Source organism: Cupressus sempervirens, chromosome 4 (assembly GCF_028749045.1).
Source record: "Cupressus sempervirens isolate cs-2001-9-10 chromosome 4, ASM2874904v1, whole genome shotgun sequence".
Taxonomy (NCBI): domain Eukaryota; kingdom Viridiplantae; phylum Streptophyta; class Pinopsida; order Cupressales; family Cupressaceae; genus Cupressus; species Cupressus sempervirens.
Window position 1 is genome coordinate 203,984,081 of NC_143121.1, and position 25,989 is coordinate 204,010,069.

The 25,989-nt window shown below is 32.8% G+C and overlaps 1 pseudogene across 1 annotated transcript; it reads left to right on the forward strand.

Annotated features, from left to right (window-relative positions):
- Nucleotides 1-23,012: 23,012 nt before the first annotated feature.
- Nucleotides 23,013-25,404, forward strand: LOC149560691 (putative disease resistance protein At5g04720; annotated as a pseudogene). Its single transcript, XR_016363369.1, has 4 exons — nt 23,013-23,351; nt 23,713-24,068; nt 24,150-24,361; nt 24,584-25,404. The product of XR_016363369.1 is annotated as a putative disease resistance protein At5g04720 (transcript).
- The last annotated feature ends 585 nt before the right edge of the window (nt 25,405-25,989 follow it).

Below are 25,989 nucleotides of genomic sequence, written 5' to 3' on the forward strand. Positions count from 1 at the left end.
TAGCTCTGGATGGGTGGGTGAACCCTAGTCACACCCTTGTTTTTGCCACGAAGACCATCCATCATTTGCGGCCACCCTGTATCGAGGAGTCTTCAAGGTGCTCTAAGTGCATTTTGAGGTCGATCCTTCGAGGGTCATAACTCAGAGCTCGTGAGGGCTATCGATGAACCGTTAGAGGAGACAAGTTTGTAAGGATGGAGTGGCTTAGTGTTTTTGCTAAAATAAGTTAGTGGGAAGGCTTTATTAGAGGGTCTTGGCCAAACTAGTGGGGTGTTTGCCCACTCTCTAATTTTAGAGACATGTAGGTTTTGGAGGGAGATTAGGGGAGCTCTACTACAACTATACTTACCCTAGCTTGGACCAAGGTTGGTATCTCAAACTTGCTTCTTTTCCATTTCTTTCTTTTAGCATGGTTAAGCAAATATGCAAGTGTGGAGTTTATCAATGGAGTATGCATTGCATTGCATTGTGGAGTAGCATTCATGTGAGTGCTTGAATGGTGTTCATTCCATGTAGATTAGTGGGACACCATTATGCATCTTGTTGTATTGTGCAGAGTATTGTGAGTATGAGATTTGGATTTCGTCTATTTCCTTGTTGTATTATGGGTGTTGATATTGTGTTGTGAAAATGTGATGCGCTCTTGAAAATTTCTTGTTTTATTTCTACTTGGTTTTGTTTTCTTGTTTTGTGCTTGAGTATTTTTATGGGCGTGGGACTTACACTCACCCTTGTGGGAAGGGAAGAGAAGTCCAGGGTGAAGGACTTAAGTTGGGTTCAAAAAATGTATTGAGAACCTTGGAGTATGGGCTCCATTGTATGCCATAACATTTCATATCTTGCTGGGGGTGATAAGGAAAGTATGGTGTAGAAAGGAAGTTTGAGGAGTTACAGCTAATGGTAGTGGGTTTGGAGGAGGAAATGTGGAGGCCCTGAGAGGGCATTAAATGGTTCATTTATGATAGCCCCGAGAGGGCATGAAATTTGGTGAATTATGTTAGCCCCGAGAGGGCATGAAAATTGTTTATTGCAAATATGGTTTGTTATGGAAAGTCTCCATTTTAGAACACACCTTCACCCTATGTTTATGGTTCCATCTGTGAAGCCATTGTGAAATAGTCTTGGGGGGAAATTGTTCAAGTTTGAAATGTAATGTTTATGCATTGAAAGATTGTATGTGTATCCCAGTTTGAGCCTTGTTCCCTAGCGTGGGGGTGGTCTCTTTGAGGCCTATGGTTGGGTGGAAAGCACCCATGGTCCTTGTTATTTTGTTGTGTTGCATATGCAGATTTGTGTCCAAGGGAGCAATGGAAATGGCTTGGAATGATCATCTTGCAGATTGATGTTGGATGAGAAAACTTGACATTGTGACCTCATTTGTGAAGGAGGATTCACCAGCTTGCTCATGTTCTCAATGATCATGTTAGACAATGTTCATGCTATGCATTGTCCATATCTTTCAATGTCCATGTTCCTTATGATTTTGAAAAGTCCCTTATGTTGCCCCATTGTGATGGAAGGAGATTGTATCATTGTTACCTAATGTACATGTAGAAGAAATAATTGATAAGGTTGTATATGCATGTTTCATTTGGAGTTTATATTGTTATGAAAGCATTGGTACGAGTCATAGATTTTCTTTGACATCATTGTTATCATTTGAAAATGTGAAAGAAAGTTTTCTCCTTGTGGTATTGTAAATGACTAGTTGATAATAACAATCCATAGATGTTATGTGATACCATTGATTGTATAAATTTAAAACTTAGTAGATTGCTTACAATCTTGTTGTGCACTCAATAATTTGGAAGGAAATTTTTATGTTCATATCACATGCATGGATAACATTGATTTTAATTACCAAGCTTAATGCAATTCTAAGCAAGAAAATCATCAAATTAATTTTATGATATAACAAAATGAAGTTTGTTGTAAGAGAAGACATAATAAAATCTATGAGATACATTGCTGTAGGCATGCATTTTCCTCTCTAGAAAATGTATGGTAAAGGCAAATAAATCCCTTCCTTAATACAGAGCAGTAAAATATTAAAGAATATTCCCAGATTCTAGACTGCTATCCAATAAAAATAAAAATAATAATAGCATATAGAGACTAATGAGTGTCCTAGACTAATATATTTTCTAAGTGACAGAATGGTACACATTACAATCTTGTGACCTCTAAGTCACATCCAACACTCAAATAATAAATTAGTAATTAAATAAATAAAGGCATATTAGTGTGCATGTTAGAGAATATGAAAAATTTAAATATTTAACTCAAAAATAAAATAAAAGCCAAGATTGATTGGATATACATATAATAGGGTTTTAATATGAAGTAAGTTGTCGGGATGATGGGATTGGAGAATCAAGGATAATGATGGATGGTGGATTAAAATAATAACTCAAATCTAGTTTTATCTAGTCAATAAAGCTCATTGATACATTGATACATATATGTCAGAACGACAAGGTATGTTATATACAAACCTTATTTATACGCTTGCACCTAATCCTTGCATAAACAATTCATCTAACAAATTTAAATTGACACACTCAATACGATGGTGTAGTAGGATGTGTTTAAATACAGATCGTGAATTATTATTGAGTTAAGTACTTTGAATTGGCCCTTAGACTTACTAAGAGTTCCTCATTTTATGTGCTTACTAATTCGTACTATGAAACTACTTTGAATCTTAACATGCTTTGATAATAATAATATTGATAGTGAGAAAGTGATCTTATGGTGAATAGTTAGATGTAATTTAATGTAAAAAGTAAATGTAATAGTATAGTAATTATAGTAATTAAAATAGTAAATGTAAAAGCATGGCAATGTAGCTAGATTAGTTAGTAGTTGATGAGCTAGATAGTTAGTAATTGTCTTTTGTTAGAGTGAGTTTAATTTATGTATTGAAATAGTAATTTTTGTGTTTAGAAAACTATAGTGAGTGCTAGTTTGGTGAGTAAGCAATGTTGATAGATAATGAGGATATAGTAATATAGTAATTGTCACATTAATATATATTGTAATGATTAATGAATGTGTGTACATTGGTAATGAGGATACTAAGTAATTCTGATCCCCTTCCCTTACATGCTAGAATCACGACCTAGTCCATATGATACAACCGACAGACCCTAATAGAATATTAGTATCAGAGGCTTGTTAGGATATGAATTACCTCACTAATTTATGAGTTTTGTATCTTGAACTTTCTCGTTTGACTCGTGACGCTAACTTGAACTAGACTGTCATCTAATCTATTTGAAAACCACCTATGACTAAAATGTTAACACCTTCACACTATTCACATGAGTCTTGAACTCCTATTCAATGATAACCTTGTTTTAAAATATGTAATTTCTTATGAGACTTCATAAGCTACAAAAAAAAAAAAATTTGTTGTGTTTTTACTAGTAAAATTTAGGGCATAACACATGATCCACGATAAATTGAACAATATTAGATACTAAATTAATATGTATATCATTGTGCACATTAATGACAAAAATATATATCAAAATACATGTATCCATAGACGAAATTTTACATAAATATATATCAAAGATCATGTATCCATAGACAAAGTACTCAAATATATATATATCAAAATACATAGATCCATATACAAAATGTGGCTGATCCTGCCATCAGAATGTGTATAATATCAATGTTTCTGTATACAATGTGGCATATGCCATCTCAAAATGTCTCATGATGAATCCTACGAAAAACTATACTATCCTAGGGTGCTGGTGGATGATCAAAATGCAGCCTCTTCGCTGCACTAGGTGGATCGGATGCCTCCTACATAAACAAAAAAGAAAAACCCAAAGTTAGACTACTAAATTTATATGATTCTACGTATCTAACATTGAATTACTCAAATGCATAATGATATTTTCTATATTGGAGATTAATACTATCAAAATTTCGTAATAAATACCTCTCTCATCGACCTCCTGCGCTGGTCAGGAGTCCTCTCGTATGCCCTCGGCAATGCTAGTACCTCTATGATTGTGGGCTGTATATGTTCAAATACCTTTCCCATATGAATCTACAATTTAAACTATAACATTATAATTCATAGCATGCTAAATTTATAACATATTTCATCATGAATTCAAACTACAACTTACTATTGTAGGCTCCTCCTCAGGAGTGAGTGGCCGCGTCATCAAATCTACATAACTGTCCCGTCGAACCTCATGTGCACTAGGAGTCTCCTATGAGATACAAAATAGTAGCTGTTAATATCATGGAAATTAGTTTTGAATTTATTTATGAAGATAAGTGATGCAAGAGCATCCCATGCTCATCAGGGGAACATTGAAGATCCAAGGCATTACAAAGGTCATGGAACATCTCTTGAAGTCAATTGGGCAATCCTTGCACCAATTATGGCTCATGGAAGCATACAAAGTTATAATGTTGGACTCATATGTGCAAGAAAGTTGTAATTGGACATGAGATAGGATTTTAGGATTTCATATGGTAGATGAGTCATTTGATAGGTTCATGTAGGTTGTCATGATCATATCTTGTCATTAGACAAGTCAAAATGTTCTAGAATTGAGTTTTGGGTGTTTAGGAGTGTGACCAAGACCTATAATCTTGAAAATCCTTAGTGTGCTGGTCCCTTTGGTAAAGCCTTGGTGTGTCTAATTCCTCCTTGTGTGTCCCAGAGTTGAAAGGTACATAAGTGGTGTCCAGAGATTTCTTGGTGAGGAAAGAAAGAGAATCAGTGAGTTGGCCCTTGGAAAGGAAGAAAACTTGTTGTGAAAATGCCTCCTAAAAATCAAATGGCTAGAGAACTTGAAGAATTGAGAGAAGAGTTGGCAAAAGAGAAAGGAGAGAGGAGAGAACTTGAAGCATCTAGAGTGAGGGAAGAAAGACAGATGAGAAGAGAGAGGCTGAAGCTTATTGCAAGGATAGAATCCTTAGAAAAGGAAAGGCAAGAACCTAGAGGAGAAGAGGTTAGATGAAGAAATCATGGAGAGAACCATGAAGAAGAAGAGGTTGGTAATGCAAGGCAAGAGCATTAGACAACAGATGATCCTAAAGAAAGGAGATTTATGAGAATCATTAAGGCAGTACAAGGTAATGGTGGGAAGAACCATATTGATTTTCCAATATACCAGGGTAAAATGGATAGTGAAGAAGTGCTAGGGTGGATAGAGGCCCTTGAGAACTACTTTGATCTTGAAGACATAGAGGTAGATAAGAAGGTAAAAGTAGCAACAACAAGATTGAGAGGAACATCACTCACTTGGTGGACTAGTGTTCAGAATGAGAGAGAGGAAAGGTGGTGCAGGGCACCTAACCTATGTGGCAGGGGGGAAAAAGTATCTCTGTTGCTGGACACCTTGCCACTCCATGAAAGCGAGGATTCAAGTAGATTAGGAAGTTGGAATAAATGTTTGGTCCATATTTTACAAGTTGGTCTATGTTTTGTAATAAAGGCACATGTAAGGCCCACAAGCATTTTGGTGTGGTTATAAACCAAGTGACTCCATGGGACCAAAAGGCCTTAGAATAGGGTATTTAGAGTCTAAACAGTATTAGCAAAAAGTGGTTGTTTGTTTGTTTTATGGTTGGGAACACCTATATGGTTGTTCCAACGGTCATGTAAACCTTTATATATGTCATATGTGATCTTAGTTGAAAGGGGGAGATCAAAGTGTACGGTGGTTTGGAGAAAAAACAATAAAAACTTCAATTTTCTGGAAATTTATTTAGTTACATTCAATAAATCCACATGACCAATTTTGAGTCAATGGAATAGTTTAGAAAGTTAGGGAATGCATAAAAACTATAGTTTGAAATTTGAATTTCAAATTCAAACGGTCATATTAGTTTTGAAGGGAAAGTAGTAATTTGGTATTTGTTTGATTAAATAAACCTTTGTAACCAACTTGGTCGGTTGGACAGGTGCATATAAGCCTATTTAAGTTGTAACGAACATATGCAAGACATGAATCATTATTGGTATGGAAAAAATCACAAAAATTGTATAGAACAACAATCATACTTTCCTCTGCATCAATTAAAAAAATAAAAAATAAATGATACTTATACATACAATGGGGCTCTCTATGTGAATGAAAATCCCTGATGATCTAGGATGCCGAATCTGTACAGGCTCATGGCCAGTAGCCACACCCTATATACAATAAATAATGTAATTAAATGAGATTACCACAAACATTTTACAAGAATGCATCAATATTTAATCAATTAGAAAACATCTAATTACCTTTCCTTTGTCAATGCATGCTGGCTCACCCCCTGCACTTTGTCCCCACGGGGCAAGTGGTATCTACAAGATAAAAGAAAGATTAGCAACCATATATGCTACAATATCAAATAGAAAAAAGAAATGTGAACACAACATAATGTACCATAGATGTCTCAAGGCCAAATGAAATGGCCGAGAGTGTCGCATCATCTATTTGTCTGAGCTCCTCCTCGGTCATCAACTAAACATGAATGAAGATCACATACATGTAAAAGTCAGTATGGCTTAAAAATTAAAATTACTCTATTATAAAAATTAACTTTAAATCACATATGTCATAACAAAAAAATGAATACACGTACCAACACCGAAGGAGTCCATGCCTCTGCATTCCCCTCCTCTCACGCATCGGGGTCTGTAGCCTCTGCACATGCGTCTGGTGTATCCTCGTCTAATACAAAATGATACTCAAGAAGATCACCTATGGGACTCAGCCAAATATTCTTGCATGTAATGAAAGTGTGAGGCACACAAACGTGTGATGAGCTAGCCGATGATGAACTGGCACCAACATCATCAACACGAGGAGGCAAGACTGACCTAGCTTGAGATATCATTAGGCTACTCAGCCTATGAATGGATCTGATGGTTTGAGAGCTAGCCTCTGCCATAATATCTGGATGCTACACTCAAGGAGGGGGGGAGATATTAAGGGGGGGGGGGGGGGGGGGGACAAAAGTGCCAAGTTTCTTCCGCTGGGAAGAGGGTCTATCTTGAGGAGCTCCTAGTCCTAAGCCCATGTTGGGCTTCATGCTCCAATAGTTCACTTTAAGTTTCAACACAAATTCTGCATATAATTTTCTAAGGAAATAAACTGGTATGTCTAAATTGCCATGTGGAGGGATATCAAAGACCATCCACCAACGGTCCCAAAAATTTGCACGTATGGCATCATTTGTGCACCATTTAATTGATAGTTTGGTTTTTTTTCGGTCAACTGGTATACCTATTTTTGGGTTAGCAAAAAGGCTTGCCAAATCATCTTTGGTTATGTTGAGGGCCGCGACCTCATCATAATCCAAACCATCATCAAACATCTGGTGCATTTCATCATGCCAACGAAGAGTGGCATTTTGTTGGTTTGTAAGGGTTTCAATGTTATCCACTATGGTGTTTAACGTGGATACCATAGGAGCCAGTGCAGGTACATTATTGTATGTTTTATGCAAACCTCTCAACTTAGTGAGATTTTCATTTATCAAATCCTCAATTTGAGGAGGGTTTTGAGGAGGTAGAGGATCATTTGGTGGACAGTTTTGTGGGGATACTGGATCATTTGGTGGTGGGTTGCAAGGAATATTATTCCCTGCCTCAGTGTCATCATTTTGATTAGCCATTCCTATTGAATTGCAAAACGCAATATATATTAAAAAAAATCTAAATTTTAACCATTTTTGTCCAAAAAACCCAAGATTCAACTAAAACAAACAAAATCATGTTAAAATCTATTAAATTCAAGTTAAAAACGAGTTAGGGGGGGGGGGGGGGGGAACATACCTAATATCTGATATTCGATCCGACTGGCCCAAATTCACATAAAATAAGGGCCACAGGTCTGTGATTTTGCGTTTAATCCAATGCATAGGTATCGGATATCCGATATGACAATATATATAATATAACATATATATTACATTTTATATATTTTTATATTATATTTTATATTTATTATATTAATTTACTATATATTATAATATAAAATATTATTATTATACTATATTATTATAATTTATAATATATTATAATTTTTTATTATATATTATATTATAAGATATTACTTTTTATTATTATATTATATTATATATATATATTATATTACATTACTATATATTATAATATATGAAATATTATATTATATTATTATAATATAATATGTTATTATAATATTATTATTATAGTATAATATTATACGATTATAATATAATAATAATATTATTATTATATTATAGTATAATAATAATTATAATAATAATAATATTATTATAATATAATAGTATGATATATTATTTAATAATAATATTATTATTTTATATCAATAATAATAATATTAAATAATAAATCATACTATTATATGATTTTAATTATTAGTCGGATATTCGATATTATCGGATATTCGATATCAAATTGGATATCCGATATGATATCAAATATCTGATAAGGCTCGGCTTAACTTTCCAGGTTTGGTTCTTGGATAGGTAAAAAAAAGTCAGAGCAGATTTTGAAGCGCTTTTAGGCGTCTTCAAACTCTTTTTTTTTTCACATCACCACTTTTTGGCACACCATGATCCTACACATACCCATATACTTATCCACTTTTTAGATTGGTGCTTTTTGACCTCAAGCCATCCATATTGTTCGATGAGTTTTCTCTGTGTGTCCAGAAATGAGAATTAATGAGGATCACATACTTTGTTCTCCATAAATGAGAACCCTATCTATTATACCTACCCTAGGTTTTGTTCTTGCTTCCTAAGTATTTTTGGTTTGCATTTTTCGATCGTAGAGAGGAGAAATTTGCTCATTGAGCCATTCATTATTTTTCAAACATCATTGGAATCAAAATTTAAATAAATTCCCACAAACTAAAAATATTTTTACACCAAAATGTGGTAGTGAAATTTCTTATTGGATATGTGTAAGAATTACGAGAATCATTAAATGTCTCAAAAGAATATTGTTTCAAACAATTAATAAATAAGTATAATTTATTGAAAAAATTACTTTTAACAATTAATAGAAGTTAATAATGGTAACTAATCACAAAAAATAGATGATTTACATAGTATTAATAAATAAAAATAAAATAAAATGACATTATTGAAACATTTGTTTATTTTCAACAATCTCAAGCTAATAACAAAGCAACCATAAATTTTATTCTAGGTGAAATGGTGGAAGTGTAGTGCTTGGGGAAATCAATGGAATGTCATAAAAATGTGATATTTGTTGTTTGACAGTGCTTTAAGATTTTAAAGGAACTTTTAAAATTATTCACAATTAATTTTTTAGGCCCCTCTATTCCTTGTCATTTTGTTTTAAGATTTTAAAGGAACTTTAAAAATTATTCACAATTTGTTTTTTAGACCCTTCTATTCCTCCTCATTTTTATAATATGACTCACAACTATTGTATAATAGGATTTTATTGTTTTAAGTAGATGCAAATTACTTCATGTTATCCAATTACAGAGTGCTTCTTTTTTATAGAATATGAAGAAAACAATCTTCGATTGTAGGACATGAAAAAATTCAACGAGGATGATTAATTTTAGGCTTCCAATAGATGATGATAAATTTCATCAAAGGCGTTGAAATGAATTCATTTTCTGTTAAAAAAATACATTACCTTAATTATTAATCATTTTTCATATTAAAATTTATTATTTTATAAATTATTTAAATATAAAATAAACAAGGGCTCTAGAAGAGCTAGAGTCCTTTCCTTTTGGTGAAAAAATAGATGATTGTTTTAGTGATTGATATGTCAAATTTTGTATTTTACACACACACACACACACACACACACACACACACACACACACACACAATAAACAAGGGCTTTAGAAGAGCTAGAGTCATTGCCTTTTGGTGAAAAAATAGATGATTGTTTTAGTGATTGATATGTCAAATTTTGTATTTTACACACACACACACACACACACACACACACACACACACACACACACACACACACACACACACACACACACACACACACACACACACACACACACACACACACACATCCGTAAGTATGTAAATAGAACATAATGTACAAATATATAGTATGGATAAGATCCAATGCGTTTCTCGCAAACAATTTTATGGCAACAAAATTAATATTAGTTATTATAAATAAATTTATTTTAAGATGGACGATAATAAAATAATTGTATATACTTATTTCAATATATATTCATAGTTGATGTTTTAGAGAAAAGATATCTGAATACACCAATTTGTCCCTCAAAATATCACATGTACTAATTAGTCTAAAAATTTGAAGGCAAAAAAAAGATTACTTAGATAGAAAAAAGAAATTATGAAATTTACTACAAAATGGGCCAAACACTAGAATATTCATCATGAAAACAAAGCCCTATCTTTAAAAGAAGATGTCAAAGAATATGTACCTGGCTAAGGAGGAGAATAGATACATGGTCAAGGAGGAGCTTCGCATTGAATGGTAGCATGAACTGAAAGTTAGTAACTACAAATATTAAAAATGCCCAGAACATAGAAAATCACGGAAAGAAGAAGAATGAAGATGTTTGGAGTCTTCCATACAATGACAAAAACTATGTACTATTAATTTCATAATGAGAGTAGACATCCTCTCCTAAAGTATAATGTCAAACACCATCTTTATCCAAGGAGTACATAACACACCACTCTGACTTGGGGTTTTCATTACTTGAAGAATATGATCTCTGTATAACTCTATTTTGATGCGTTCTTGAGAATGGAATCCCTGCAATAAATACAAATCCTTTATAAAAGTATATAAGGCTATTGCAATACAATACAAATCCAATATTGATGTGATACGAACAAATAAAACCCAAATAATATAAAAGACAAGAAAGCCATAAGGCAAAATACGCCATAGAATATAATGGAGAAAATGGAGAAAGACAACTACATTGGTTTTACTTATCTCCAACCTATCCCAAAAAAACACCAAAGCTTTGTGAGTATTCCAGAAAGCAAGTATGAAATATAAAACAAGCGCAATATAATGTTTTAGTACTTGCATTAGTTTTAATAGTTTTTAGCATAAATCTAATGTTAAAATAATAAATTTATCATAGTATATAAAATATTTTAATCACTACAAATCTTATTTAGTTAAATTCTATTCATATATATCATATACACTATTATAAATAAATTATAATAAAAAAAAATTAAAAAAATTAATAATAATAATATATCATAAGGTTTCTTAAAATATAATATAATATAAGTGTAGATAATATTTTTAAAAATATTTTAGTTGAATTAAAAAAATTAATTCTTAAAAATTTAGAATTTTGAAAGTATAAACATCTAAACTAACTTACTCACAAATAAAAATATTTAACTTCAATCCTGCACATATAAGACCAAAATGATTCACCCAATAAAATCATAAAAAAATATTTAATAGAAATTATGTAGTTAAAAAACTTGCATCTAACTATATGAATTTTATAATTAAATTTGAAAATGCTAAATCTAAACTCATAAAAACAATAAGTTTTAATCTAATAAGTTTTAATCACGAGTTAGCATGAAATGCAATGCACGATAAAATGCATATATGGCTACTCAATAAAATGCATATATGGTGGAAGTTTAATGAATATAATGCAACCACTAAGGCCAAATTAAATGCCGGTCCTTTATTTAAGCCACTTTCCTTTCACATGGCAATAAAAGAATTTAAATGGATTTTTAAAAATGTTTAAACCACTAGCAAAAATAGTAAGAACCAATAAAAATATAGCATTTAAGTGTGAAAAATATGTATTTTAATAATAGCATTAAGAGACATTTAATATTTGATAATGTTTTCAGATTTTTGAAAAAGGTCATAATAATATAAATAGGGCAAAAACTATAGTCTCTTGCCTATAAGGCAGGGATTAATAATTTAAATTTATCATTTTTTAAATGTAAGATTTTTAAAATTCATAATAATGTAATTTAAATTTCTAATTCTAATAATCTGTTTATTTTTCAGTTATATTTATTTTTACCTTTTTTTTCCTGATTCAAAACCTTCATATAACAAATATACATAATCAAAATGAGAAATTAAATTCCTCTCAATTTTTTAAAACATTTGTCCATGAAAATTTTTGAAGTTCAATTTGTAACAAGATTGGTGTCTATTAAGAAAACACTCATCAATGGACACTAACAAGAGATGCAAACATTTTGTATCTAACACTTGGAGTAAGATGAGATACAATTTTCGTAGGTTATAAAGAAACTTCTACAAATAGAAAATATTGATTTCTTGTAGTAATAGTAGAATGATCTAGTTTTTGAGAAAGTTTCCACATAAAAATATTATCGATAGCTTAGATTAACAGACATATATTATTTTTAACTGAATTGTAAATTGTGCACATCCTTTTCCCTGATGTCAGGTTTGAAGTGTGACACAAATTTTTGTAAGTCAGAAAGAAGCTTCGAGATTACTTACAATTACAATATGATCTGGTTGTTGATAATCTGTCCACATAAAAACACAATTGGTTGCTGGGATGAGCAAATATCTATTCTCTATCACTAAATTGGAAATGATGGACATCATGTTTTCTTGATGACATATTCAATTGTTATACAAATTTTGATAGGATAGAAGTGGGTAGATTCTTCATCTTCTTGGCTTTAATCTGTCAAATGCATATATTTGACTCAGTATACTTTATCTTGTCAATGATACATGATGTATAGAAACCATATAATATGCTCGTGTTAAATTTTCTTTGATACATGAATTAGGGCTAGCATCATCTATGACAAGACAATTGTGGTTTGAATGCATATGCCATTCTATGATAGCATAACTATGCGTACATTTAATGGGTTGAAGGTTGTTGGGAATGCGAAGGAAATCATTCTATTATACATTATTTACTACAACACAATACAATGGATGATTATACACATTTACTTTTATTTTAGTATACAATTTTTCATTAGAAGTGGAACATTCATATCACATTAGGTTCCACATTCCCAACAAACGTAACAAAAAAAACTGTAATAAACACCAATTATCTGTACATAGGAGTAGTGGCAAGTTATGTGACAAATTTAAATGGACTTAAGATTAATTTTTTTTTATAATAAGAATAATATATTGTTCATAATTGAAGTTACAATTATTCAATAACCTATATTTAATTCTTAAGGTGTTTTGTATGGTTGCACTATTCTTTCACTCTTCTTTCGAGTATAGTTTAGAAATCATAAAAAAGCTTATAATCAAAAGAAAGAATACTAAAAATAATAATTTGATAGTCTAATGTTTTCTTATATCCAAAATTTAATATATCAAAGCAACAATATTACTATTTTGTGTTTAGTGTAATATAATTATTTTTAATTTTTTTAAATTATTGTTTGTTAGAAAGGTTAATCTTTCCTTGGATATATATTAATTGGATATTCCAAGGGTCCCTAAATGTAGTTTGTCCACTTGTACACATGTGGAGGACATGTCATTATTTGTCCTTTATTCCACATGTAAGGACAACTCTTGTTTATCTCTTTATTTATTTTATCCTCCTTAAGAGGATTGTGACACTTTGCACACACCTATTATGAATGTGGCATTCATAGAAATGGGAGTTACAAATGCAACTCCTCTCTCATCTCTATATAAGAGATGCTCCTCCTTCTTTCTTTAACACACTCTTAGCACTTGATGTTATTGTATTGAGCTACTTTTGCTCCAACACTCTCTCTCTCTCTCTCTCTCTCTCTCTCTCTCTCTCTCTTCTCTAGGCATTTGCCTTCACTCATAATACTCACAAAGGGTTTTCTTTGCTTTCCCCTTATAAATCCTTGTCTCCATTGTTGAACCATCTTGGTGTATGCTCTTGGAGTTGCTTATCTTATGGTAACATTGTTTCACACTTAACTTACTTGGATTGTTTCTCGTTCCTTGCTCAACATTATCATTTCTTACATGGTATCAGAGCTTGGTTATCTAATCCTTATTTTAAGTTTTGTGGTGAAGGTTTCCATTCATTGGAGCACACCTTATTTGGAGACGTTATTGAGAAAAGAAGTTTGAGTTGTGATTTTAGCTCTTTTTTAACAAATCTTGTGTATGCAGGTTTCATATTTTTTTTACTAACCCTCTTTGGAAGGCTTGCCGCCAAAGGGTTTTCTTGGTAAATTTCAATTTTTTTCTTGTTCTGGACGGCATGCCGCCAAAACAAAAAGTATTACATGAGTAAAGTTTTAAATATCTCTCTAATTTTTCTACTCCTTTTAAACAAAACTTTTCCTACTCTTTAAAAAAAAAAAAAAATTTTTTTCTATATTTCTTTGTATGCTCTTGAAAATTTCAAGCATACAACATACATCTTTTTATAGGATTTTCATCCTTATAAATCAAATAACTTTTTTGTTTTTTCAAAACACACATTGTTTTATATATATTCATTTATTGGGCGGGCGCGCCACCCGCGCGCCACCCCCGCACCGCCGCGCGCCACCGCTACAAGCCAGCACCACCACCGCGCCGCCGCATGACACCGCGCATTCCTAGAAGCACCGTCGCGCGACACCCTCTCGCCACCGCGAGCCGATTGCACCGTTGCACATCGTCGCGCGCCACCAGTCTACAACGCCGCCAGATCTGCAACTCTGCCCTCACACCCTCTTCACTGCCGCTCGCAATATAAACCCCTGACCACTGCTTCCGCCGCCCCCATAACACTAGGCGCAAACCTTTCGGAGCGGCCTGCGTCCAGGCCACGCGGCAACTGCCGCCTGCGCGGGCAGAGCCCGCATCCTTATCCTATTTGCATTTTTTGAAACCCTCTAACCTGCCATCTCCACCGACCAGGGCCACCCTTTGGCCACGCGGCAGCCACCGCCAGAGCTCCGCTTTTTTTTTTAAAACCTTTTAAAAATTTTTCCCCCTCTTTGCCCACCTTTTCATTTTTTTTCCAAATTTTGTTTTATTTATTTAAAAAAAAAACAATCAAACTCATAAAACGTGTTTATACTATTGTTTTTATTTATTTTTTTAATAAATCAAATTTATAATTTTATAATTTTTTTCTTGTTTTCTCTCACACCAATAATTGAAATTAAAAAAAATATATAGCTTAATATTATAAATAAATAAATAAATAAATTTAAAAAAAAAAAAAAAAAAAAAACAATTTTTTTCCATTAATAAAATTAAAATTATTTTTTCTCATTTAACAACATTTTTTCAATTAATCTGATTTTCAAATTAAGGAATTTTTTAATAAAAAAAAGATTTTTTTTTTTTCTTAATCATGTCAACATTAATTCCAGAAATCAAACTTAATTATTCTAATTATCATTCTTGGAAAACTCATATCTCATTTATTTTTCGTTTTAAACACCTCTTTGAAATAGCCACTGACCCTTCTCTTGAACCCGGTTCAGCGGCTACTCAAGACGAGAAAGATACTTGGAAAGCTAAAAACGAAGAAGCTTTAGGGTTAATTGGTATTTCCATTATTCCAGATTTATATGTGTTAATTGCTCACTGTTCTAAAGCTCATGATGCATGGTCCATGTTGAAAACCAAGTATGACAATGGCGATGAATACCGCAAAATACAATTGCAGGATCAACTCAAAGATCTCAGGTATGCAGATTTTAAAAGTATGGATGAATTTCTCTTAAAAGTCAAATTATGGCTTTAGGTGTTCAATTAGAGGACATTTGTTTAATTCATCTTATTCTTAAAAAATGTCTTCCTAGACAGTTTCAACAGTTTATAACTAATATTCATGCACAGCTTGCTATTCCTACTTTAACTTCTCAGTTAACTTATGTTATTTTTCAAACTTTATTAAGACAGGAAGAAGCTAAGCTAATTTAGTTTGGTACCCTCAAATCAACTGAACATGCATTTGTGTCTAGAAATTCAACTAATAATTTTCGTTCCAATAATAATAATTACAAACAATGTAATACTAATTCAAATAATTCCAACAATAAATTTCATGCCAAATATAATAATAATACCAATCATCCTAATAATACTCGTAATACTAATAATCAAAGGAACCATTCCAATTCCAAACCTCATTGTTCTTATTGTGGCAAAGATGGTCACATTGTCAATAACTGTTTTAAAAAGCAAAATGATAAAAAACCTATGAATCATAGTAACAATCATCAAACCTCAAACCATAAAAAAGGTAACTCGACTAGTTCTAATCCTCGTCATGCTTTTACTTGTAGCTTTAATCTTTGTAGACCTTTAGAATGGATTGTTGATAGTGGTGCATCACAACATGTCACTTCTCATAAAGAAATTTTTGATTCTTTACAACCTGATATTGCTAACATTCCTATTCAGTTAGCTAATAATTAGACTTGTAAAGTTGAAGGATTAGGTGATGTTACTATTCCTAATGGTAAATTGCATGATTTTTTATATGTACCTGACTTGAAAACTAATCTGCTTTCTGTTTCACAGTTATGTCATAACTATAAAGTTGAATTCTACAAAGATACATGTTATATCATAGATCCTCAAACTCTCAAAGTGATTGATCATGCTAAAATGGATAATGACAATTTGTTTAAATTCCATGAATTTGCTAGTTCACGATATTCTTTACATACTTCTATTGATTTCAATATATGGCATGAAAGACTTGGTCATTTAAATTCTGATTATATCACTTTCATGCAAAAGCATAATATGGTTGATGGCTTGCCTCACATTATTCCTTCCAAGATTGCCTGTACAGGTTGTATGAGTGGTAAGATGCATAGGGAGCCCTTTCCAAGTGGAAAATCATGGCGAGCAACTCATAAGTTGCATCTTGTCCATAGTGATCTTTTGGGCCCCATGGAGAATACCTCCATCCAAGGTTTTCGGTATGCACTTACCTTTGTTGATGATTTTTCTAGACGAACTTGGATCTATTTTTTGCATAGCAAGGATCAAGTTCTTGATATATTTATTGAATTTCAGTTATATGTTGAAAGGAAATTTCGGTATAAACTTAAAATTCTTAGAACTGATAATGGGAAGGAATATGTGAATAATGCTTTTCATTCTTATTTGAAATCATGTGGAATCAAGCACGAGCTTACTATTCCTTATACACCACAACAAAATGGTGTGGCGGAAAGAAAGCATCAGACCATTGTTGAAATGGCTAGAAGCATGTTGCATGCTAACAATTTGCATTATAAATTTTGGGCTGAAGCCATGTTTTGTGCAACTTATATTCTTAATCGGACTCCTACCAAAGCTCTCAAGGCTATCACTCCCGAAGAGGCTTGGTCTGGTAGGAAACCAAATTTACATCATTTACGGATATTTGGTTCTATTGCTTATGTTCATACGCCTAAACAGAAAAGGCATAAATTAGATGCTAAGTCATCTCCTTATATGTTTGTTGGGTATGATGAAAACACTAAGGGTTATCGTGTTTATGATTCCACTACTAACAAAGTTCAAGTTGCTAGAGATGTTTGTATTGCAGAAAATGGAGTTCATGATTGCTCTACTACACATGATGAAGAATTCAGTGGCACTAAAATTGTACTGGTGGAGGACCAACCTCCTTCTCTTAACCCTACTCTTTCTCTTAATCCTTCACATCAAGTACCACCGATTATTTCTGCTTCTACAACTCATGATACTCAAGTAGATACTAATGATACTTTTATTACTAATGATTCTTCCTCTAGTGATAATTCCATTACAACTAAACGTAAACCTAAATGGGCTCAAAACCTAATCAATGAAGCTGATGATTATATTTCTAAATCTGGTGGAATTAAACATAGAAGGATTAATTATTGTAATTATGCTTTGATGACTACTATTATGAATTCTAATGATCCTAAGTCTTTTGATCAAGCTAACTCTCAACCTCATTGGTAGAAAGCCATGCAAGAGGAATATGACTCTTTACTTGCTAATCAAACTTGGGACTTAGTCAAATTACCTCCTGGCAAGAATCTAGTTTCATGTAAATGGTTATACAAAACAAAATTGAATACTAATAATGAAATTAGTAAATTCAAGGCTAGACTAGTTGCTAGAGGTTTTTCCCAAATTGAAGGATTAGACTATAATGAAACTTTTTCTCCTATTGCTAAAATGCCTACTATCAAATTAGTTCTTGCTTTAGCATCTCAAATGAATTGGCCCATTCATCAAATGGATGTTAAAAGTGCCTTCTTAAATGGTGATTTACATGAAGAAATCTATATGGCTCAACCTCCTGGATTTGTTAAGAAAGGTAGTGAAAATCTGGTTTGCAAATTGAACAAATCTATTTATGGTCTTAAACAATCACCTAGAGAATGGTATTCTAAATTTAATTCTTTCTTTGTTTCTCACGGTTTTACTAGAAGTAAGAATGATCCTAATTTGTATATTAAACATACTAACGATAATATTATCATTGTTATTGTTTATGTAGATGATCTAATACTCACTTCTAGTTCAGACGTTTTGATTTTTGATATTAAATTCCAACTTAAACAAAAATTTCAAATGACAGATTTAGGTATCTTACATTATTTCTTAGGTATGCAAATTTTTCAAACTCCTAAAGGTATCTTTGTTTCTCAAAGCAAGTATGCTTATGATCTTTTAGAAAAATTTAAGATGAATGACTCTAACCATGTTTCAATTCCATGTGAATTAGGAACTAAATTAATGAATGATATGAATACTCCTTTTGTTGATGAAACTTTGTATAGACAGTTGGTAGGAAGTTTAAATTATTTAACTCTTACTAGACCTGATATTGCTTATAGTGTTGGTTTAGTTTCTCAATTTATGTCTAAACCTCAACAAACTCATTTTAAAGTTGCTAAACGCATCTTACGGTACATTAAAGGAACTATTAATATGGGATTATTTTATGATGCAAATTCTGAATTTATTTTACATGGCTATACTGATTCCGATCTAGGTGGAGATCCCAATGATGGGAAATCCACTTGTGGTTATTTTTTCTTTGTTGGTTCAGGTCCAATTTCTTGGAAAAGCAAAAAAGAACACTCTATTTCCCTATGCTCAACTGAAGCTGAATACAAAGGTTGTACCAATGCAGCTAAGGAAGCTTTGTGGATTCGAAGACTTCTTGACGATTTGGGTCTACCTCAACAATCACCTACACCTATACATTGTGACAATCAAAGTGCTATTGCCTTGGCAAAGAATCCAGTTTATCATGCACGCACCAAACATATTTCACTTCAACATCACTTCATTCGAGAACAAGTTGAAGACAATCAAATTATTCTTCTTTATTGTAAAGGAGAAGATCAAGTGGCTGATATTTTAACCAAACTACTTTCTAAAGAGAGATTTCAGTTCCATTGTAAAAATTTGGGTTTACAACCCGTTGAAGTAAACTCCCCAAGTAAAGATTAAGGGGGGGTGTTAGAAAGGTTAATCTTTCCTTGGATATATATTAATTGGATATTCCAAGGGTCCCTAAATGTAGTTTGTCCACTTGTACACATGTGGAGGACATGTCATTGTTTGTCCTTTATTCCACATGTAAGGACAACTCTTGTTTATCTCTTTATTTAGTTTATCCTCCTTAAGAGGATTGTGACACTTTGCACACACTTATTATGAATGTGGCATTCATAGAAATGGGAGTTACAAATGCAACTCCTCTCTCATCTCTATATAAGAGATGCTCCTCCTTCTTTCTTTAACACACTCTTAGCACTTGATGTTATTGTATTGAGCTACTTTTGCTCCAACACACACTCTCTCTCTTCTCTAGGCATTTGCCTTCATTCATAATACTCACAAGGGGTTTTCTTTGCTTTCCCCTTATAAATCCTTGTCTCCATTGTTGAACCATCTTGGTGTATGCTCTTGGAGTTGCTTATCTTATGGTAACATTGTTTCACACTTAACTTACTTGGATTGTTTCTCGTTCCTTGCTCAACATTATCATTTCTTACATTGTTTATTATAGTTAAATAAATTATATATTTTAGATAAGTTCAATTTTAAAAGTATTTCTTTTATATCAACAAACTTGAAGCATGCATTTAAATAAAGGTTGAGATGAAAAAGTGATAGAAAAACTTTTGGAAAAAGTTTAGTATAAAGAGGATTTCTTCTAAAGGTTTTTTTTTTCTTTTTGATGGAGGGTATAATTCTTTTTTGAAGTAATATGATAAATAGATTCAGTAAATACAAATTTGGACATAAAATTATAATACAATAATAAAAAGGATTTTCTCAAGCTACACACAACTTAGATGTGGAATAAGCTTACTTTGAGAGCTTAAATTACACATTAACCATATTTTTTCAATTAAATTCTAACTACCAACCAATCTCATCTAACACACGCTTAATTTAACAATCAAAATAATTTTATTTCTAATTCAAAGTAGTTTAATTATAGGTTTTATTGGATGGATAATAGACATACACAAATATAAGATGTCCAAAAATCATTACATGAAATATTTTTGATACAAATCCTTGACTAAGTGTTGCATTTATATTTTCCTATTGATAGTCCAATACCATATAAAGGCATTTTTACTCATTAGTCAATATAGAAGCACCATTCTCCAATCAAAATCACAAGTATTGTTACACATGCATGGTTTGAGTGACCATTAGTACCCAAGCTAATATGGTGTGTGAGATGGTATCAAATGTCTATTTATGCATAATCACTCACTTATATCACATATATTTTATGGGATTGAATATAGCTTATCAATGCCTTAAAAAATGTGCTAGTGTGCTTTTCACTCGCCTAAAAATCATAGATTTTATCTAATGTCACCATCAATTGAATGCATAGCATGTAGATCAAAGTGTATGCATTGCAAAATAATATCAATATTCATAAAGCCTCGAGATACTTATTTCCAGAAATGTCAATATTTCTGAACTTTGAACATAAGACCATAGCCTTGACCTAAAACAAAAGAGCTTCAATATGCACCCTCATAGTCTAATTGTTCCATATATCGATATATTATTCAAGTACCTAAGAAATTCACTTGGATTAGAAGATTCCTAGAAATAGAAGAAACTTCAAATTTAGATTGAAAAAAAAGGAGTGTGACAAGATAAGTAGATATCTACACCTCTAGTTATATTTGATAATAATCAGAGAAAAAGAACAAAAAAGACATATTTTCAAGAATATGGGGGAAATGAAAAACGGGGATATATTAACTAGTATAATGATGTGGGCTACATCTACCTAGGTTTATATTTTCCATGAATGATGTTTTATTTAAAAAATATACCAATTATTCTTTCAAATTATAGAAGTTCAAGATAGTCATTAGCATTTGAATTAAATTAGAGTCGTCTCTAAGAACTCGTAAATACACATGTTTTACATTGCTAAACTAAAGAAGTTAAGTTGCTAAGAACCTTAGTTTTTATTAATTGTTGATATCGATATGATGCATATTTTGAATTGCAAGAGTCTGAGCATTAGAATTGGTGATGTACTCAAGTTTTTAACATGTTAGTTTTTCTAGTATGTGATTTTTTAATGGTTGTCTAGTTGCAATACCATTGTAACTATCATTGTGCCAAAAGTTCTTAGGAGCCTTTGTTATTGTCAAGAAAATACTCCAACCCAAAATGGAAATTATAATTTTTTTGTGAAATGACTCATATTGAAGTTTGTGAGATTTTGGAGGCCTTACTTGTACTTGTTGTAAAAGGTGACCCTTAGATTTGCTGATGGACATCACTACTTAATCCTGTCTGGTAGACCTAGACCCCATGAGGGACACTTGTATACCTTGAATTTAAACCTCCCCTTACCATTCTAATTATTAATATAATCAATATCATATTATTTTTTTGTATATTACTTTAGACTTAAAATGCGATAATTATTTTTCCAATTCTTACACTTCAACTTCTCTTTCTAATTGGCTCCCAAATATCCAAACCTCTTTGTACAATACTACTTTTATTATTTTTATTTTTATTATTATTATTTTATTGGTGTAAAAGTATAGAAAAGTTTCTTTTACATCGTCTATTTTTTAACTAATTTTCATGTCCATGGCGATCCATAAACTTGGACCTTGGTCCCCTCTCGAAGAAACCTGTGTCCCGTACCGAAATTGCCTGGAACCCTGTTCATAAAAATTTCACTTAATTGCTTGAACTATACATAAAATCCTTCTCTCTCTATATATAGTCCTCCCGTAAGCGTTTCCACTCATTCTGTCTGAAATATCATGTCTATGGTGTAAGTCACAAACTCATCTTTTCAAAAATATCAAACTTCATTCTGCTCTACGTGGTACAGCTCTGAATAGTTCTGCCTTCTTCCTATATATCTAGTAAAAGATAAATTTATTCTACTCTTTTTGCCACCACTGTTTGAGTACGCAGTTCAGCACGTTTCAAACTCCTGAACAGAGAAAGCTAATTTGTGTGTAGAACACCGCTTTTTCATTTTTCTCGTAGATAAGGTTTTTGTTTTGTTTTAAGTTTTCATTTGAAGGGTACTATCAGAAATTTCTAAGCTATTTCTCCCAAAATATTCCAAGATTTTGGGTGCTTTTTGTTACCCTTGTATGTGGAGATTAGACGAAATTCTAGCATCCTCATAGTCATGAGCAAAAAGATTCTTTTTAGTGATGTATGTTCTGAAATGAGTTGTTAAAATTTTAATATGGTTGACCACGAATGTTTGTTTCGATTTCCTACAGTAGATTATAAAAATATCTGTCTGGTTTACAGTTCTATGTAGTAGTTATTATTCTCTATTTTGTTTACACAAGACTGTAAATCTCATGTATTACTGTGTTTACCTCTGATTCTATGTACTAATTACTGGTTCCAGTCTGCCGAAGTTTAATTATCTTGTATGTTAAAGAAATTACTGAAACCTAGATTTGGTTTGTTGTATGTATCAGATTGTTTTGGAAGCAACATATTTTTCATCACAGTTTCACGGTCCCCGAATCTGAAGGGCATTTTAGAGACCATGTGGGAGAAAGTAACTGGGAAGAAGGGACTCGAATTTCATAACGTGGAAGATGCACATTTAAAGCTGAAACAGCAGCTTCTGAAACAATTGAAGCCAACTCTTGTGATTCTGGATGATGTCTGGGACAGAGTAAGCCTGGAAAATTTGCTATTTGAAGGCCCAGGATACAAAACCCTCATCACAACTAGAGACAGTTCGATTCTACCGAAAAATCCTTCTACAGAAGTGTATCATTTGCCATTACTGGGCCAGGAAGATGCTCTGTCACTTTTCTGCTTTTGGGCTTTCGGCCAGACATCAGTTCCATGCACCGCAGATGCAAATCTAGTGAAAGAGGTGTGTATTCTTCTCTGGTCTCTTCACTGTTTCATAAGAGTCGGCCGAAATCAATCATACTTTTAAATACGCATTAGTTTTATTTTTATTTTTTATATCTGAATTTTTTATAATGACAATATTACTCCTCTGACTTTTGCTAGATTAGGCAGGAGGAAATAAGGTCTAAGTTTTCAAGAATAAAATATTCAAATGATCATTCTTAGAAGTAATTTGTACTATGGGATTCCCCAGTAACATAGTATCAAGCACCCAGATCAGAAGTTCAGATAGTTATATGCAAATATATGATGTAAATGATATGTGATTATGCTGATAAACTAGTTCTCCTGGATTTGTTTTCTATATTTATGAGTAACAGGTGCAAGGAAAATGTAAGGGTCTGCCATTGGCTCTTAAGGTGATTGCGAGCTCTTTGCATGGTGAGCCACCTGTGGTCTGGGAGATTGCAAAGAATAAACTGTCCAAAGGGGAAATCATATCAAATTATCACAAAGAAGGGCTTTTAAAATGCTTGGAGACGAGTGTCGATTTGTTAGATGATGTGGTGAGGGAATGTTTCATAGACTTGGTGGCATTTCCAGAGGACACAAAGATATGTGCCGATGCTCTGCTAGATATTTGGGTTTATGCTCGGAATATGGAATGGCAAGATGCATTTGCCATCCTGTTGGAACTTGCAAGTCGAAATCTGCTGAATTTGACCAGTAGTCAAGGGTAACTGTCTTATCTTTTTCATGTACACAAATTTTGTACCATTTCTTTGAACATTCTTGACATGGTTGTTGAAATAAACAGGAGCGGAGCTGCAATTTCCCATGGAAGTGTCTCTGAGCTCTACTTTTTTCAGCACGATGTAGTTAGAGATTTGGCCTTGTATTTGGGATGCCAGGGCGATGTAGTCCACAGGAAGAGATTGCTTATGCCCAGAAAGGAGCTTAACTTGCCAGGGTCATGGGCGTTTTCTGATGCACAGTTTGGTGCTCAGATAGTTTCTATTCACACAGTGAGTTTCAAAATCTTTCACAGGAATCTCACCAGTTAAGATATTAATTGTTTAAATTTAAATTACCAAATTTTATGAGTGAATTGTGGGTATGACCGACATTATAATAAATAGTAGGACAATGAAACTTCAATTGTCTTATCAGTTGTCCCTATATAACAACTAGTATTTGTAGCCATATATTTTAGTCTCTAATTGAATTTCATTTTCTGATTTGTACATGCAGGGCCCATGGGAGAAAACCAGTGGTACAAGATGAATTTCCCGGAAGCAGAGGCTCTGGTATTACTCTTTACTGCAAGTGAAGATTACCTCCCTCCATTTCTGAAATCCATGAAGAAATTGAAATTTCTCATGGTATACAACTATGGCACAAAGAGGGCAACTGTGAAAGGTCTAGAAACCTTATCTTCACACACACCTCAAGAGTGTCCGCTTGGAGAAAGTGATTGCACCAGCTGTTCTAAAACAGAGCAAAGCACTACAGAAATTGGAGAAGCTTTCCTTGAGCTTATGTGAAGGGCTGAAAAACCCATCCACATTCAACGTTACCAATCTGCATGATTTAAGCATGGACCATTGCAGTGATTTAGAGGAGTTGCCCTCAAATATCTGTTATATGTCTTCTGCTCAGATGTGCTCCATTACCAACTGCCATCAGGTTCAGAAGTTACCATATGACCTTGGAAATCTGAGGTCTCTGAGAGTGTTAAGGTTGTCAGCATTGGCAGGTCTAAAAGAGCTTCCATCATCAATTGGAAATCTTAGGTGGTTGGAATATCTGGACATTTCAGTGTGTGTGGGTCTCAAAGAACTTCCAGACGAAATAGGGCAGCTGAAGAACTTAACTGAGATAGATATGAGAGAGTGCTCTCGTTTGAGGAGGCTGCCTAAAAGTGTTTGTGGACTAATTTCCCTGAAACATGTAATCTGCGATGAAAGGATTGGGAAACAGTGGTTGAAGGCCAAAGGAATTGCCATCCCAGAGCTGAGAGTTGATATTGTGGAAGCTCAGTTCAGTTTGGATTGGCTTGATGATTAACTCCCATCTTGGTATAATATAACAAAAAAATCTTCTTTTTCCCTGTCTATTAATTTTTTTTTAAAGATACTTTATATTCTAGAGTCATGCATCTAACTCCTAGAAACTAAACAACGTTTCCCCTTAAAATGAACCCTAAATTGTGAATAATATTTTATTCAGCTGCTAACTGTAGCAAGCCTATGTTTTAATTATTGTTTTTTCTTCTTGTGGGTGCAGAAAGAACGGTTTACCAGTGCCAAACACAGTTTTGAGTCTTTATTTTAATATAAAACTTGAAAGAGGACGCGTTAAATGCGTGGAGATGGACTTCCTTGGTCACTTGGACATCTGCACTGCAATTATAGTAGTTTGGAAATTTGAATCGTGTACTGGTTAATTAAACTTCTTCTGAACAGAGTTTTTCTATTTAGCTACAATTTGTGATATTTAATTAAGTTTGTTTGCTTATTTTATGTTTGATGAAACTAAAATGAGTGAAAATGTTTTCAAAATATTTGGGGTAATGAATATATAAATAATGACGAGATTCGCATCAGTTAAAATGTCGAATTCAAGGCAGAGTGTATTGAATTATTTTTGGATTAATT